Source organism: Silurus meridionalis, chromosome 28 (genome assembly GCF_014805685.1).
Source record: "Silurus meridionalis isolate SWU-2019-XX chromosome 28, ASM1480568v1, whole genome shotgun sequence".
Classification (NCBI taxonomy): Eukaryota; Metazoa; Chordata; class Actinopteri; order Siluriformes; family Siluridae; genus Silurus; species Silurus meridionalis.
The window spans coordinates 11,230,283-11,248,515 of record NC_060911.1 but is presented as its reverse complement, the minus strand read 5'-3'; positions in this window follow the sequence as shown (position 1 = coordinate 11,248,515).

The window sequence follows — 18,233 nt, the reverse complement described above, 5'->3', positions numbered from 1 at the left end:
GAAAATGGCATAGACATGTTATTATGATAAGCTCTGTCACTGAACACTGTTTTGGATTCTGGATTAGTAGAGCAGTAGTAAGTTGAGTTTGTTTAGGTTACCTATTGATGTTAGTTTTGTTTAATTGAAGTTTTAGTCATTCCCCTATCTACATCAATGGATCTGAGGTGGAGAGGGTCTCCAGCTTTAAGTCCACATCTCTAAGGATCTGTCTTGGCACCAACACACTTCAGCTCAGGTTAGGAAGGCACAACAGCATCTATATTACTTGAGCAGACATAAGAAAGTCCATATGTCCCACTTGTGCGAATGGATAGCCCTGCAAAGGTTGGTCAAAACTGCTCAACGCATCACTGGCGCCCAACTACCTCCCACTGAGCACTTTTACCAAAGCAGGATCATTAAAGACTCTTTACATCCCACTCACAAATTGTTTAACCTCTGTTCATCAGGAATGAGATACAGGAACATAAACACAAGAACCAGCAGGATCAGGAGCAGCTTTTACTATCTACTCTTACCCCACTGAACTCCACACGATACGAGGACACTGATTGCTCACTGATACTTTTTTATTCTACTGCAGTAATCATTATGCTGTTCTGCTTCACTCTGCACATTTTATATTATTCTGGACAATTATTCTGTATATAATAATATTATTCTATTCAATTATTCTATTCATTTATCCTGTACGTAATCCATTGTATCCAAACTATTTTATAAATAACCCTGTAGACAGCAGTGTAATTATAACAGACCATCAATTACAAAGCTTCACTCCTATTTATGAGAATGACTTAATTTCATTAATTTCCTCATCAAAATCATCAACCTGCTTTCTCAATCTCTTGCTCACAAGTTTCCTCAAACAGAAGTAATTGAACCTGTTTTAAAAATAATAAACTCTTTCATTAGCACTGGTTATGTACCTAAGTCCTTCAAAGTGGCAGTTATCCACCGCCTAATTAAGAAACCTGACCTTGACCCATGTCAGCTGTGCAACTACAGGCCAATATCAAATCTCCCCTTTATATCCAAAATTTTAGAAAAGGTTGTAGCACAGCAGTTATGCTCACATCTACTTATGCATAACATTTTTTTTAATGTATTCAGGATTTCCGCCTCATCATAGCACAGAGACGGCGCTAGATAAGATGGTAAATGACCTGCTATTGGACTCTGATCAGGGTTTTGTCTCTTTACTTGTTTTGCTCGACCTTAGTGCAGCTTTTGACACTGTTGATCACACTATACTGCTTGCTAGACTTGAGAACGTTGTTGGAATAAAGGGAACAGCTCTCTTTTGGCTCAGGTCTTATTTGACTGATCGCTATCAGCTTGTTGATGTAAATGGTGAGTTCTCCACACTCTCTCAGGTAAAGTTTGGTGTTTTCACAGGGATTTGTCTTAGGCCCACTGCTTTTCTCTTTATATATGCTGCCTCTGGGTGAAATTATACATAAACATGGTATTCGCTTCCATTGCTATGCTGCTGTATATTTCAGCAAAACCAGATGAGAGAGATCAGCTTAACAATGTTGAGAAGTGTGTAAAGGACATTAGACAGTGGATGCTTGATAACTTTCTTCTGCTCAACTCAGATAAGGACCACATGCAGCTAGAAGCAAACTTTCTGATTACATAGCATCTCTGGATGGTGTTTCTGTTTCAGCCTGTATGACTGTCAGAGACCTTGGTGTAATTATTGACCCTAGTCTTTCCTTTTATTCCCACGTGAATATCACCAGGATCGCCTTCTATCACCTTAGAAATATTGCTAAAATTAGAAATATGATGTTGTTACACGATGCAGGAAAAACTAGTTCATGCTTTTGTTACATCTAGATTAGACTACTGTAACGCTTTATTGTCTGGGTGTTCGAGTAAGTGCATAAATAAGTTTCAGTTAGTTTAGAATGCAGCAGCAAGAGGATCTAGAAAATATGACCACATCACCCCTGTTTTAATCAGTCTACACTGCTCCCAATTACATCTCACACAGATTATAAAATACTACTACTGATGTATAAAGCACTTAATGGTCTCGCACCACAGTCTCTGAGTGAACTTCTGTACCAGTATGATCCTCCACGCCTACTTAGATCAAAAGGTGGAGGCTATTTGTTGGTACCTCAAATAATTAAGACTACAACAGGGGGCAGATCTTTCTCTTATAAAGCCCCACAGTTATGGAACAATCTTCCAATCAGTGTTCGGGACTCAGACACAGTGTTAGTGTTCGAGGTTGTCGAGGTTAAAAACACATTTATTTAGTTAAGCCTTTTATCAGTAGATTTTTTCTCAGGTAAAGGCGCAGATGTGGAGGGAACATGGATATTTGTATGCTGTCGTCCCCACACTTTCACACGTTCACTCAGGTTTGTTGACGGTGGTGTGGTGGGTCGTCTCTTATCCCAGAGATCCCTCATGTCTGTGTTACCTTCTGGATCTCCCTTTTAGCTATGCTGCCATAGCGAGTCTTGCTGGTGTCCAAACTGCACAGTGACATTAACTTTCATACGACAATAAAGACACATAATAATCCATATTCTTCTCTTTCTCTCTCTCTCTCTCTCTCTCTCTCTCTCTCTCTCTCTCTCTCTCTTTTGAGTTAAACATGCTCTTGAGGCTCCAGTGATCACTGTTCCTGCCCCTCTCCCTGCTGCAGATCTTCCCACTTCGTCCAGGCCTCTTCTTGTCTGTCCTGGTGGTGCTAAAAGCTCTAAAAGATCTGTTGCTACCTGTGGCCTTCATCCTTTGTTATTCTATCATTTAAAGCATTACATAATGCAATTTGTTATCAATTTGTTAATATAAATTGCAAAAATATATATTTTAAAAAACGTGTCATTTTTATATGTCCTTATTGCTGGTTTCTATGAGCTAGCAAACAAAATTTGTGGTATTACTACAATGACAATAAAGTCTCTTTAGCTTTATATTCTTGTGTGAAATTCATGGCACACCACTAAAGTCATATATAACTGTTTTACTTGAAGTCATATTCAAAGTGAACAGATGAATTGTTTTTGGCAGTCAGCGCAATTGCACAGTGAAGCACTGCAACTTGCCGATCTTTACCTCCAAGCATAGACCATAAATCAAATTGACAGTTTTCATATCTCCAAATTTCTTTTTTTATTTCACTCAGCAGTGTAAATGCTGTCGGTATTGAAAAGGCTTCGTTTATACAATGTTGCATTCATAATTGGCATCTTAATATTTGTGAGAGCAGCATGACACTGAGTTGCTGTGCAGTGATTACTGAATTATATATCAAACATTTGTCAGTGTTGGATTGCTCTCATATGTTTTCAGTTAAAAAGAGTTTTCATTAGTAACTCAGGGGGCCACACTGTTGTATTTCTTCAAATGGTTTTGATTTAATAATTAAACTGTAGTATGTTATTAAAATAGTCATTGAAATCCATGGCAGTGGATTCAGAAATCAAATTCCAGTGTGTTTATTGAAATGATGTCATTTGTCAAGATTTAATAGGAAAAATATTCAGAATAACTGGTAACAATGAGCAAAATTAGATATTATTTTGCTCATTAGATATTGATTTAGAGTAAAAAGAAAATCATCTTGGTCAACTTTATGGTGGACTATGAGCCTAGAAGGATGGGTGTCTCTCTTTTTTTTTTGGAAGACTGAAAGAAAGCCCATGAAGAAATGGGAAGAACATGAAATACAGGAGGGCAGCAATCCAATATCAGGGTTTAACTGAACTGAATTGGAATTTCAGGATTAAATTGTACATATACAGTGAGGAATATAAGTATTTGAACACCCTTAGTTCTCCCCTGCAGAAATCATGGAGGGGTCTGAAATTATCATCGTAGGTGCATGTCCACTGTGAGAGACATAATCTAAAAAAAAAAAAAAAAAAACAAGAAATCACAATATATGATTTTTAAACTATTTATTTGTATGATACAGCTGCAAATAAGTATTTGAACACCTGTCTATCAGCTAGCATTCTGACAATTAAAGACCTGTTAGTCTGCCTTTAAAATGTCCACCTCCACTACATTTATTATCCTAAATTAGATGCACCTGTTTGAGGTCGTTAGCTGCATAAAAACACCTGTCCACCCCATACAATCAGTAAGAATCCAACTACTAACATGGCCAAGACCAAAGAGCTGTCCAAAGACACTAGAGACAAAATTGTACACCTCCACAAGGCTGGAAAGGGCTACGGGGAAATTGCCAAGCAGTTTGGTGAAAAAAGGTCCACTGTTGGAGCAATCATTAGAAAATGGAAGAAGCTAAACATGACTGTCAATCTCCCTCGGACTGGGGCTCCATGCAAGATCTCACCTCGTGGGGTCTTAATGATCCTGAGGAAGGTGAGAAATCAGCACAGAACTAAAAGGGAGGAGCTGGTCAATGACCTGAAAAGAGCTGGGACCACCGTTTCCAAGGTTACTGTTGGTAATACACTAAGACGTCATGGTTTAAAATCATGCATGCCACGGAAGGTTCCCCTGCTTAAACCAGCACATGTCCAGGCACGTCTTAAGTTTGCCAATGACCATTTGGATGATCCAGAGGAGTCATGGGAGAAAGTCATGTGGTCAGATGAGACCAAAATAGAACTTTTGGGTCATAATTCCACTAAACGTGTTTGGAGGAAGAAGAATGATGAGTACCATCCCAAGAACACCATCCCTACTGTGAAGCATGGGAGTGGTAGCACATGGGACAGGGCGACTGCACTGTATTAAGGAGAGGATGACCGGGGCCATGTATTGCGAGATTTTGGGGAACAACCTCCTTCCCTCAGTTAGAGCATTGAAGATGGGTCGAGGCTGGGTCTTCCAACATGACAATGACCCGAAGCACACAGCCAGGATAACCAAGGAGTGGCTCTGTAAGAAGCATATCAAGGTTCTGGCATGGCCTAGCCAGTCTCCAGACCTAAACCCAATAGAGAATCTTTGGAGGGAGCTCAAACCTGACTGATCTAGAGAAGATCTGTGTGGAGGAGTGGGCCAAAATCCCTCCTGCAGTGCGTGCAAACCTGGTGAAAAACTACAGGAAACGTTTGACCTCTGTAATTGCAAACAAAGGCTACTGTACCAAATATTAACATTGACTTTCTCAGGTGTTCAAATACTTATTTGCAGCTGTATCATACAAATAAATAGTTAAAAAATCATACATTGTGATTTCTTCTTGTGATTTTTTTTCCAGATTATGTCTCTCACAGTGGACATGCACCTACGATGACAATTTCAGACCCCTCCATGATTTCTAAGTGGGAGAACTTGCAAAATAGCAGGGTGTTCAAATACTTATTTTCCTCACTGTATATATATATATATATATATATATATATATATATATATATATATATATATATATACATACATGAATGACACAGAAGGGATGGATGGATATGTATGACAGAAGTACAGATTAAAGTGACTCAGTGTGATGTAATTGTCATATTAAAGACAATACTGTATATGCATTTCAGTCCACACACTCCAAGCTGCAAGCACAGCATAACAGCACAACTCTGAGCAAATCTGCTTCTACCTTTGCCATTCGTAGTTCACATGCTGTTCATCTTTTAGAGACACAGTATTTGACATTGCTTCCCCTCAGTCATTACAGTAATTTATTAGGCACTTTAAGAGTCAGTAATAGCGGTGAAGCCTGAACAGCAGTTTCACAATCTTCGGCAAGGACATGCACAGACCTTCACACACACACACACACACACACACACACACACACACACACACACACACACACACACACACACTCTAATTATAATGTTTTTCTTTTCTTCTTAAAAACATCTCATTTCAACAGGTTTATTATACTATTTGCTTATAATAAAGTAATTAACTGCTGAATATCTTACAGGGAATCATTTAACAAATGTATTTATTTTATTTACCATTGTTTAATTAGTTCAGTCGAAGCAACACTATGTTCCTAGGCACTTGTTACACACTCCAAAAAATATTCATGTTAATGAGAAGCCATCCTTACAACATAATGCTGCTGCTGGTCTATAGACAGAATGCTCTCATGGTGATAATCAGTTGGACTGTTTGGGTTCTGTAGTGGAGTTTTCTTGGAGTTTAAGGTTCTCTGGTTTCTTTTGACTTCACATATGATGATACAGATGATACATTGCACACTGGTATGAATGAATATGTGTTGGTTCACTGTTATTGACTGTAAAAGCCATCCAGTGTGTATTTCTGCCTGATGGTACCACCTTCTCTCAAAATGTGAGGTAAGTATACTTCAAGGCTCTTCTCTGTTCTGGCAACGAGGTGGTGGAATGAACTTCCCATAGATATCCGTACAGCGGAATCCCAGGCTATCTTGAACGGTTTAAGACCATCCTCTTCCTGAAACACTTGAATTAGCACTTTCCAAGTTTGATTTGTACCATTCAAGAGTTATATTTATATTAAGTTTGTAATCTAGCGTACCAGTGTAGATTGATTCATTGCTTGAGACTTAAAGCACTTTTGTACATCGCTCTGGACAAGGGTGTCTGCTAAATGCTGCAAATGTAAATGTAAATGATGATTGATTTTTCCCAGATTAATTTTCTCCTCAAGGAGTGTAAAATGCAGTGGGTGAGTGAGAAACAGAGGAAACAGTGTTGTCTTTCCAGGGTTAAAATATTTAAAGTAATATTAAGTGTATTTAATTCATTATTTATATAATATTTAAAGTTTGCAGCCATAACAATTGTTCCAAGTATACTATATAGCAAAATTTATGTGACCACTCAATCACACCCATATATCCTGAATGAATATCCCAGTCCAAAACCATGGGCATTAATATAATACCTCTTTGCTGTTAATCTTCTGAGAAGGCTTTCCACTACATTTTGAAGCATGCTTATATGCTTTTGCCCATACAGATACAAGGATTTAAGTGAGATCGGGCATAGTTGTTAGGCAAGGACTAATTCAAGCAAGGAATTCTCCAAGTTACCTTAAAGGTATCCATTCTTCCCCTACAAGCTTGGCAAACCATGGCTTTATGTAACTTGATTTGTAGACAAAAGCATTGCCATGCATATTTGGACAAGGTAATTCCCCTTAATGCAACAGCAAATAGACGTTCTATACAATTGCATGCTTCCAACTGTGGCAACAGACCGCAGAAGATCTCTAAACAGGTGTGATGGTCAGATTTGGCAGTGTGAAGCATGTTTTTCTTTTGCACATACCTTACATATAAGTTGGTTTTCTTTTTAGTCAATGGCAAAAGAAAGTCACATTACACTTAAGATTATAATGTAACTGTGAGTATGTGTGGAACATGTGTGGCCACTAAGTTCCTCTTTGTGTGCTGGCAACTTTATAGCAACATTTTGGGGGAAGACCTGCATATGGCAGTGATGGTTAGGTTTCCATATATTGTATATGCTAATAAGGAAAATAGTTATTGAAGACAAGACAGAAAAAACAATTGTAAAATGAAGCAATTACTGAGGCGATAATTAGTGATCCCAAAAAATGAGTAAGTGTCTTATCAGTCTATTGCATCAGGCACCGAAAATAATTGGGTCCTAGTAGTTCTTTGTTATGGCTTCCAATCTTGCAGCACTTCAACCCAATGTCTTTTTTCTTCATTTCACCTTCTAACTCAGAGGAATTTTGACTGCCTTTCTGTCATTTCCTGGATTCTGCACCATACACCGCAGCGCATATTACATCAGCTTGACAGATTATTTGCAATCCTGTATTTAGAGCTTGTGTAATGTCTTGATGTTGCACTATGGTACGAATGGCACAATAAATTGTTTCACACGATGCTTGTCTTAGGGAGAGTTATCAGCAGTGATTTCTCCTAACAATAATTAAGTTTAGACCTCTTGTCAGCTGCCTAATATTACAGCTCTGACTGATAGATCTCTGGGTGTTTGCTCTGGTATATGGCACAAAAAAGTTAACAGGAGATCCTTTAATGTATCCCACCTAATGACAGGTGCCATTGTAATAATCAGTGCTATTCACTTTAACTGTTAGTTGTTCTAAATTATGCCTGATTGCTGTATATACAAATAATGTAATTCAATTCAATTCATTTTTATTTGTATAGCGCTTTTAACAATGAACATTGTCTCATAGCAGCTTTACACAGATAATGTGGTGATTAAATGTAAATATGTTCTTTGTAAGTATGTTTGTCCCCGATGAGCAACTGTGGCAAGGAAAAACTCCCCGAGATGGCAAAGGAAGAAACCTTGAGAGGAACCAGACTCAAGAGGGAACCCATCCTCATCTGGGTTGCACCAAATGTCCATTTGAAGCATATATGCAAAGTTGCGGGGTACAGTGATGATGATCAGAAGCAAACTGCACTCCCGAGTCAGTGCAGCAGACCGCTGACACCAACTACAGTCCAATCCGTCCTCAAAGCACCCGTTCTACTCCGGAATTATATGGAACCACCCAAGGTGTTGATGAGAGACCGTCCCGAGCTGCACAGAAGTGTGAAGATCCATGGAGGAGAGGGGCAGGAACAGTGGTCACTGGAGCCTCAGGAGCATGTTTAACTCGACCGAAGAGAGAGAGAGAGAGAGAGAGAGAGAGAGAGAGAGAGGGTGACGGGAAGAGAAGGATATGGATTATTAAGTGTAACTATTGGTGTATGAAAGTTAATGTCACTGTGCAGTTTGGACTCCGGCAAGACTCGCTATGGCAGCATAACTAAAAGGGAGAACCAGAAGGTAACACAGACATGAGGGATCTCTGGGATGAGGCGACCCACCACACCACCGTCAACAAACCTGAGTGAGCGTGTGAATGTGAGGGGCGACAGCATACAAATATACCAGTTCACCAAACACTCTATATCCATGCGCCTCCAGATCTGTGCCTTTACCTAAGAAAATCTACTGATAAAAGGCTTGACTAAATAAATACGTTTTCAACCTCGACTTGAACACTGACACTGTGTCCGAGTCCCGAACACTGATTGGAAGGCTGTTCCATAACTGTGGGGCTTTATAAGAGAAAGATCTGCCCCCTGCTGTAGTCTTCATTATTTGAGGAACCAACAGATAGCCAGCACCTTTTGATCTAAGTAGGCGTGGAGGATCCTACTGGTACAGAAGTTCACTCAGATACTGCGGTGCGAGACCGTTGAGTGCTTTATACGTCAGTAGTAATATTTTATAATCAATGCGAGATTTGATTGGGAGCCAGTGTAGACTAATTAAAACAGGGGTGATGTGGTCATATTTCCTAGATCTAGTGAGGACCCTTGCTGCTGCATTCTGAACTAACTGAAGCTTATTTATGCACTTACTCGCACACCCAGACAGTAAAGCGTTACAGTAGTCTAATCTAAAAGTAACAAAAGCATGAACTAGTTTTTCTGCATCCTGTAACGACATCATATTTCTAATCTTCTAATCTAATGTAATGTAATTTCCTCCAATTAATTTAAGTTGGTATACAGTATATACAGTGCCTTGCGAAAGTATTCGGCCCCCTTGAACTTTGCAACCTTTTGCCACATTTTAGGCTTCAAACATAAAGATATGAAACTGTAATTTTTTTGTGAAGAATCAACAACAAGTGGGACACAATCATGAAGTGGAATGAAATTTATTGGATATTTTAAACTTTTTTAACAAATAAAAAACTGAAAAATTGGGCGTGCAAAATTTTTCAGCCCCTTTACTTTCAGTGCAGCAAACTCTCTCCAGAAGTTCAGTGAGGATCTCTGAATGATCCAATGTTGACCTAAATGACTAATGATGATAAATAGAATCCACCTGTGTGTAATCAAAAAACCTGAGACTGGGACGGAGATTTGTCTTCCTACAAGACAATGATCCAAAACATAAAGCAAAATTTACAATAGAATGGTTCACAAATAAACATATCCAGGTGTTAGAATGGCCAAGTCAAAGTCCAGACCTGAATCCAATTGAGAATCTGTGGAAAGAACTGAAAACTGCTGTTCACAAATGCTCTCCATCCAACCTCACTGAGCTCGAGCTGTTTTGCAAGGAGGAATGAGCAAAAATTTCAGTCTCTCAATGTGCAAAACTGATAGAGACATACCCCAAGCGACTTACAGCTGTAATCGCAGCAAAAGGTGGCGCTACAAAGTATTAACAAGGGGCTGAATAATTTTGCACGCCCAATTTTTCAGTTTTTATTTGTTAAAAAGGTTTGAAATATCCAATAAATTTCGTTCCACTTCATGATTGTGTCCCACTTGTTGTTGATTCTTCATAAAAAAATTACAGTTTTATATCTTTATGTTCAAGCCTTAAATGTGGCAAAAGTTCGCAAAGTTCAAGGGGCGAATACTTTCATGAGGCACTGTATATATATATATACAGTGCCTCATGAAAGTATTCGTAGTCTTCATTATACATATATATATATACAGTGCCTCATGAAAGTATTCGCCCCTTGAACTTTGCAACCTTTTGCCACATTTTAGGCTTCAAACATAAAGATATGAAACTGTAATTTTTTTGTGAAGAATCAACAACAAGTGGGACACAATCATGAAGTGGAATGAAATTTATTGGATATTTTAAACTTTTTTAACAAATAAAAAACTGAAAAATTGGGCGTGCAAAATTTTTCAGCCCCTTTACTTTCAGTGCAGCAAACTCTCTCCAGAAGTTCAGTGAGGATCTCTGAATGATCCAATGTTGACCTAAATGACTAATGATGATAAATAGAATCCACCTGTGTGTAATCAAAAAACCTGAGACTGGGACGGAGATTTGTCTTCCTACAAGACAATGATCCAAAACATAAAGCAAAATTTACAATAGAATGGTTCACAAATAAACATATCCAGGTGTTAGAATGGCCAAGTCAAAGTCCAGACCTGAATCCAATTGAGAATCTGTGGAAAGAACTGAAAACTGCTGTTCACAAATGCTCTCCATCCAACCTCACTGAGCTCGAGCTGTTTTGCAAGGAGGAATGAGCAAAAATTTCAGTCTCTCAATGTGCAAAACTGATAGAGACATACCCCAAGCGACTTACAGCTGTAATCGCAGCAAAAGGTGGCGCTACAAAGTATTAACTTAAGGGGGCTGAATAATTTTGCACGCCCAATTTTTCAGTTTTTTATTTGTTAAAAAGGTTTGAAATATCCAATAAATTTCGTTCCACTTCATGATTGTGTCCCACTTGTTGTTGATTCTTCATAAAAAAATTACAGTTTTATATCTTTATGTTCGAAGCCTTAAATGTGGCAAAAGTTCGCAAAGTTCAAGGGGCGAATACTTTCATGAGGCACTGTATATATATATATATATATATATATATATATATATATATATATATATATATATATATATACAGTGCCTCATGAAAGTATTCGTAGTCTTCATTATACATATATATATATATATATATATATATATATATATATATATATATATATATATATATATATATATATATATATATATATATATATATATATATATATATATATATATATATATATATATATATATATATATATATATATATATATAGAGGACAGACCAAAAGTTTGGACACACCTTCTCATTCAAAGAGTTTTCTTTATTTTCATGACTATGAAAATTGTAGATTCACACTGAAGGCATCAAAACTATGAATTAACACATGTGGAATTATATACATAACAAAAATTGAACTGAAAATATGTCATATTGTAGGTTCTTCAAAGTAGGCATCAAGAGAATGCCAAGAGTGTGCAAAGCAGTAATCTAAGTAAAGGTGGCTACTTTGAAGAACCTACAATATGACATATTTTCAGTTGTTTCACACTTTTTTGTTATGTATATAATTCCACATGTGTTAATTCATAGTTTTGATGCCTTCAGTGTGAATCTACAATTTCTATAGTCATGAAAATAAAGAAAACTCTTTGAATGAGAAGGTGTGTCCAAACTTTTGGTCTGTACTGTATATATATATATATATATATATATATATATATATATATATATATATATATATATATATATATATATATATATACAGTGGTTCTTTCCATTATTAATAATTTATATTATACATATTAATGAATCCAAGCTTATTTGAAACACATCTGTAATTTCTAGTTAAATACCACAAAGAAAATGTTAAATATTTTTAATTATGTACTACACAGCCAGTCTTCTCACTATAAGGAAATTATAAAACAACAACAAAGTATTCATAGGATTGAAAGGACTAACAATACTGATGTAGTAACTTATTGGTATGTTTGTTTAGCTGTAGATCACATGGTGCTCTCTCTTTCTCTAACAAGCTATGAACCCAAGTTTTATGGTTTAAACAGAAAATGCCTTATAAAACAGTCAGGAAAAATATCTGGAGTTAATTAGGAAGTGACTGAATTTGAATAGTCTTGTGGAATTAATCCTGCACTAATTGGTACTGATGTGTATCTTTATTAAATCTTTTTGTTTTAAAGAAAAAAAAACTGAAGCAATTTATTGTATTGTTTTATTGACAGACAAAAATTTTCTTGGGCCTCATTAACCTTTTTATGGTTATGTCCTTGACCCATTGATCAGTGTGCCCTCCCTTATGATTGTTGCCACAAGAACTGGACTGGTGGAGAAGGAGCTAAAGAACACATTTTAGCTTTGGATGAAGATGATGAGGAGGAGGTCTGTTGGATTGTCTGTGCTTTTGTTATAAGATAACCCAGCAAAGCGGCAGACATCCGTATGAGCAATGCATTGATTTGTGTTTGCTGAAATTGCTGATACCTAGATATAGACCTAGAACTGTGATAGCTTCAACATTGTCCTACAAATACCACTAACATAAAAAATCTTAAACTATATAAAACAGTTTTAAAATAGCAAGCAAAGAGTAGAAAAACTACTATATGCAAGAGGGCTATTATTACAATCATGTAACTTCTGATGACTGAATGCTCCTACTGCCTAACGGGAGCTTTGAGGATGGATTGGACTGTAGTTAATGTCAACAGTCTGCTACATTGACTCAGGACTTCTTTTCACTTCTGATCACCATCACTGTACACCGCAACATAGTATATCTGCTGTAAATGGACATTCGGTGCAACCCAGATGAGGATGGGTTCCCTCTTCAGTCTGGTTCCTCTCAAGGTTTCTTCCTTATGCCATCTCGGGGAGTTTTTCCTTCACCACAGTCACCACCGGCTCGCTCATCAGGGACAAACTTACTTATTAAGAACATATTCACTTTTAATCACCACATTATCTGTGTAAAGCTGCTTTGAGACAATGTTTATTGTTAAAAGCGCTATACAAATAAAAATTAATTGCATTGAATTGAATTGAATAGAATACTGCTGGAAGCCTGCAGTGCAGGTGTTTCTGCTCACCCAAATGTTTTTAATTAGTCTGCATGTATGATGTTTGTTTCCTCTGGCAGGTGATGGTTATCTAAAGAAGTTTTTGTGGTTGTCCAGTCCAGTATTCCAGGATTTCTTTTATTCAGCAGTACATTCTTCTATTTAGTGTCCATTTGTTTCGTCGTCGAGCTCAGTTCAACGCACAAAGAACAAAAAACAGTAATAACAAGTGCTTCATTAACAAACTAACTGTCTTTATTACTTATTTTAGTGATGATGAGTTTATGGTGTATTTACTTTCTCAAAAGTGCGAAGTATAGTCAGCGTTATACATTTCACCAAGTAATGTGTTTTTCCCCTTTTACCAATTAATCATTCCAAAAGGGGGCCAATTTGCTGTTTGTCTTTTTTCTAACTGTTTATCTCAAAGAAAGAAAGAGGCTTTATACTTGTTACATATACATTACAGCACAGTCAATTCTTTTTTTGCATATCCCAGTGATGTTAGGAAGGGGTCTGCGGTCAGAGTGCAGGGTCAGCCATGATACAGCGCCCCTGGAGCACAGAGGTTTAAGGGCCTTGCTCAAGGGCCCAAGAGTGACAGCTTGACAATCTTAAGTGTAATCTTATGTCGAGGGCCTAGGGGACACCAAAAAGCGTCGAGATAACCGATGATGGAGATAAACGAAAACCAATATGGCGACAAAATATTAACGTGCTTGAAATTTCTTTATGTACATGATTTGCGTTAATACATGAGAATGTACATGCACATGTTTTTTACACAACAGCGTTGCTGCGATTTGTTTGATAAAGGCATGCTATAAAAATGTACATACATGTTTGTTAACCGTCAGGAAACCACCTGCCACGCCCCCTTCGGCGGCTTTCAAACCTCTGCTTTCTCTGAAGCTCCCGGCTTCAATCGTGCACATTTAGCACTCATCACCAGCTCCTATTTAAACCCCTCACTTCCATCTTCCGTCGACTTAATAGGGTTGGTGAGTTAACCGAGGTCGAGATAAGTGGGTTCCACTGTAACTTGTTTTTTTCACACAAAACACAGATACAAACACTTGAACTTTTTTATGTTAGGCTTTAAACTGACTGGAATTATACTGTAGAATTATATTAAATAATCTTAACTTGCTCTGGATAAGGACATCTGCCAAATGCCATGTCATACATAAATGCAGGATGCTTTTTGTGTGCAGAACAATTGAAGCATCTAGCTATTGGGTAGTATTCACAAAACTAAAAAAATGCTCAACAAAGAAAACACACACACACACACACACACACACACACACACTAAAATGTATCTGTTATGTTCTGTCATTTAATAGGTACAACATTAAACTTTCATAAATGCAAGAAAACGCAACAGCAAGCCATGACTTCTTACAACTTGTATTCCTCCTGCTCACAGTACCACAACACATTCTATATAGGTTTCCACCCATACTGTATGTCCCATAACATTACTGAATAGAGCCTAAAACTACATGTTATACAAATGAAAAAAAAAAAAAAAACAGAGACTAAAACCTCTGTTACTGCATTTTAGATAAGGAGTGAACCCATCAGTGTTTCATAATCATAAACGGCCATTAGAGAGGCAGAGTCATGTATATTAGAGCTCTTGGCACAGCAGCAAATTAGAAGTGATGGAGTGCTAATGGCTACATAAATAGGTAGGAAAAAACAGCACAATTTGGTTTATTATAATAAAGTTTATTATAATAAATAGGCATTGGAAAAAACTGTCATTTTAATAAAGAGAAAAAAATCAAGTGAATCTGAAAGAAGCTCACACACTAAAGCAAACAGAGCACACACTTTTCAACAGAGAAATACTAAGTGAAATCAAATCTATTTTTCAGTTCCAGACTGAATTTTAATGTTAATTTATTGAAAATGCATGTTAAATACTGCATGATTATTAGTACTTGTGTGCTGTAATAAATGTCAAAACAGATTAATTCAATATTGAATGATTTTGTAACTGGTCAGATATTAAATATTCTTGTCTTTAAGTCATTTATTCCACGTCAAAGTTTTTACTGTACATTAGATATTAAAATCTAAAACTATACAAAATAAAAACCAAATTCAAATGGAAAATGATTTTTGAAACATAAAATGGAGATCAATACGTCATCAAAAATAGCTAAATAAAAAATAAAAAATAAAATGTAAAATTCTATTAAATTATATATATATATATATATTTATATTACTATATCATTCAAACATAATGCTAGGTTCCCTGGTGGTCTAGTGGTTAGGATGCAGTGCTCTCACGGCTGCGGCCCGGGTTCGATCCCCGGTCAGGGAACCAGCCCCAGCCATTAGGGTTACACAAGCCTTAGTGCCGGTCCCAAGCCCGGATAAATGGGGAGGGTTGTGTTAGGAAGGGCATCCAGCGTAAAAACATGTGCCAAATCAAACATGCGGATGATCCGCTGTGGCGACCCCTAACGGGAGAAGCCGAAAGAAAGTTATTTATACATACTAATAATAATAATACATTGTAAATTTGGGTTATTATTTTTTGCCATTTTTCCAAACATGACATGTTTTATTAAATACCGAATAACAAATAACAAACGAATTTAAACTTTTTATCCATTAATAGCTCTAATGTATGAAAAAGCAGGTCGAAAAGACATTGTTGAAACAAAGTAAGAGAACGAGAGTTTTTCCGTTATGGAGAAGTTAATTCCACCAATGCCTATGCAACTCATTGGTAATCATGCTAATAACTGGAAACGTTTCAAGCAGAGATTCAACATCTATCTTGCTGCTAGTGGTGCGGGTGGAGATGAGAAGTTAAAGGCATCAATCTTTCTGCATGTGATAGGAAAGGATGCACTGGACATGTATAATAGCTTTCAAATTGACAAGGTTAATTTAACAATGACTGTACTCATGACAAAGTTTAAAGAATACTTTGTGCCAAGCAAGAATGTCACGTTTGAGAGATACAAATCTTTCTCTGCTGATAATGCTGATAACTTTCTCTACAATAATTTCATTCAAAATAGATACAGGTGCACAAGTTAATCTGTTGTCTATGGAAGACTACAGAACCTTCAAAGTTAAAAATAAATACACACAACAAAAATAAAAGAAACAGGATACACAGGTGAGGATGTCCCTGTCAAAGGAAGCTGCCTGGTGACTGAAACATGGGGGACAGCTGTTAAAGACACAAATACTAATCGTGGAAAAGACTGTCTAGCTAATTCTAGGATTAAGCACATGTGAATAATTGAGTTTGTAGTGACATCACTATTTAAATCAAATAAGACTTTTTTTGTGGAGGAGTACAAATATGTGTTTGAAGGACTTGGAAGTCTGCCTGGAGAACACAGAATAAGCATTGATGACACTGTGACTCCTGTGGTGCACGCATGCAGAAAAGTTTCATTTGCATTGCGAGAAAAACTCAAAGAGGTAAAAGCTTGCATGGAGAAGCTGAATGTCATGAAGAAAATTGATGAACCAACAGAGTGGGTGAATTCACTAGCCATTGTGCTTAAAAAAAATGGTTCATTGAGAATATATCTTGATCCAAAAGATCTCAACAGGGCCATTAAACCTGAACATTTCAATCTGCCAATCAGAGAAGAGATCATGTCTCAGTTTGCTGGAGCCAAGTGTTTCAGCAAGCTTGGTGTCGTCTGGCTTTTGGCAGTTGAAGCTTGATGAGGTAAGTTTAAGACTGTGTACATTCAATATGCCAGCAGCAGATATCGTTTTCTCTTTGTACCATATGTTACCTGAAGTATACCACAAAACAATCCACTTCATTTAAACACTTGCCAGGGGTAAAGACTATGATGGATGACATAATTGGGTGGGGTTCCAATCACCAAGTGCATGATGGACAATTAAATCAGGTCTTGTAGCTAGTAAGACAGTCAAATCTGAAATTGAACATGAAGAAATGCGAGCTTGCTGTCAAAAACCTAACTTTCATTGGAGATGTTTTGTCTGAGGAAGGGGTCAGGTCAGACTAAAGAAAAGCTTCAACAATAGTCAACATGGAAAAATAAAGAAGAAGTGATTTCTTGGAATAATCACTTACCTGGCCAAATGAATTCCCCAGCTGTCAATGCATTCCGCTCCAAAACTAAAGCACATTATTAAAGAGGAGCCAGTGCTCAGATATTATGACCCGCACAAGAGCATACGAATCTCAGCAGATGGCTTATGATTTCGCTTAGGCGCTGTGCTTTTGCAGCAACATGGTGAGAGCTGGCAGCTGGTAGATTACGCATCAGGGGCCTTGACGAGTGCAGAAACCAACTATGCACAAATCAAGAAGGAATTTTTGGCTTGTACATATGCCTGTTAAAGGTTTCCCCAGTATTAAATGTTTTTTCTAATATTATATTCATTAAAATTTGTGTTGTATAAAACTGAACAAAGGATCTCATGCGGTGACATATCAATCTTCTATCAGTCACATGCTTTCCTCTGCTATGAATTTGCAGGTCAGAGGTCACTGAAGTTGAACTTTGGCATGCAGCTAAATTTAAAACATCTTTACATTGAGCTTGTGTTTTCCTGGTCCACACTATTCACATGTCTTGAAAGGAAGTCAATAGAAGTGTAGTGTGATACAACAAAATGCAGCTTGTTCTGTTCACAAGAAATCATGAAGTGCAAATACTTTTCTCAAGCAATTACTTTCATAAGTCACGTTAACGTTTAGATTAGTATAGTAGTACACACCTTTTTAATGATACCCGGTAAATGTGTAAATAAAGGATGGTTTTCCAAGGTGCTCAGGAAGCATACAAAAGGTTAGACTTAGTTTTGCATATAAAGATATTTCTAAATAGAATAGGTCATGCCATGTCGTATCGATCTTCCATTATTTACAAGCATTCTGAAG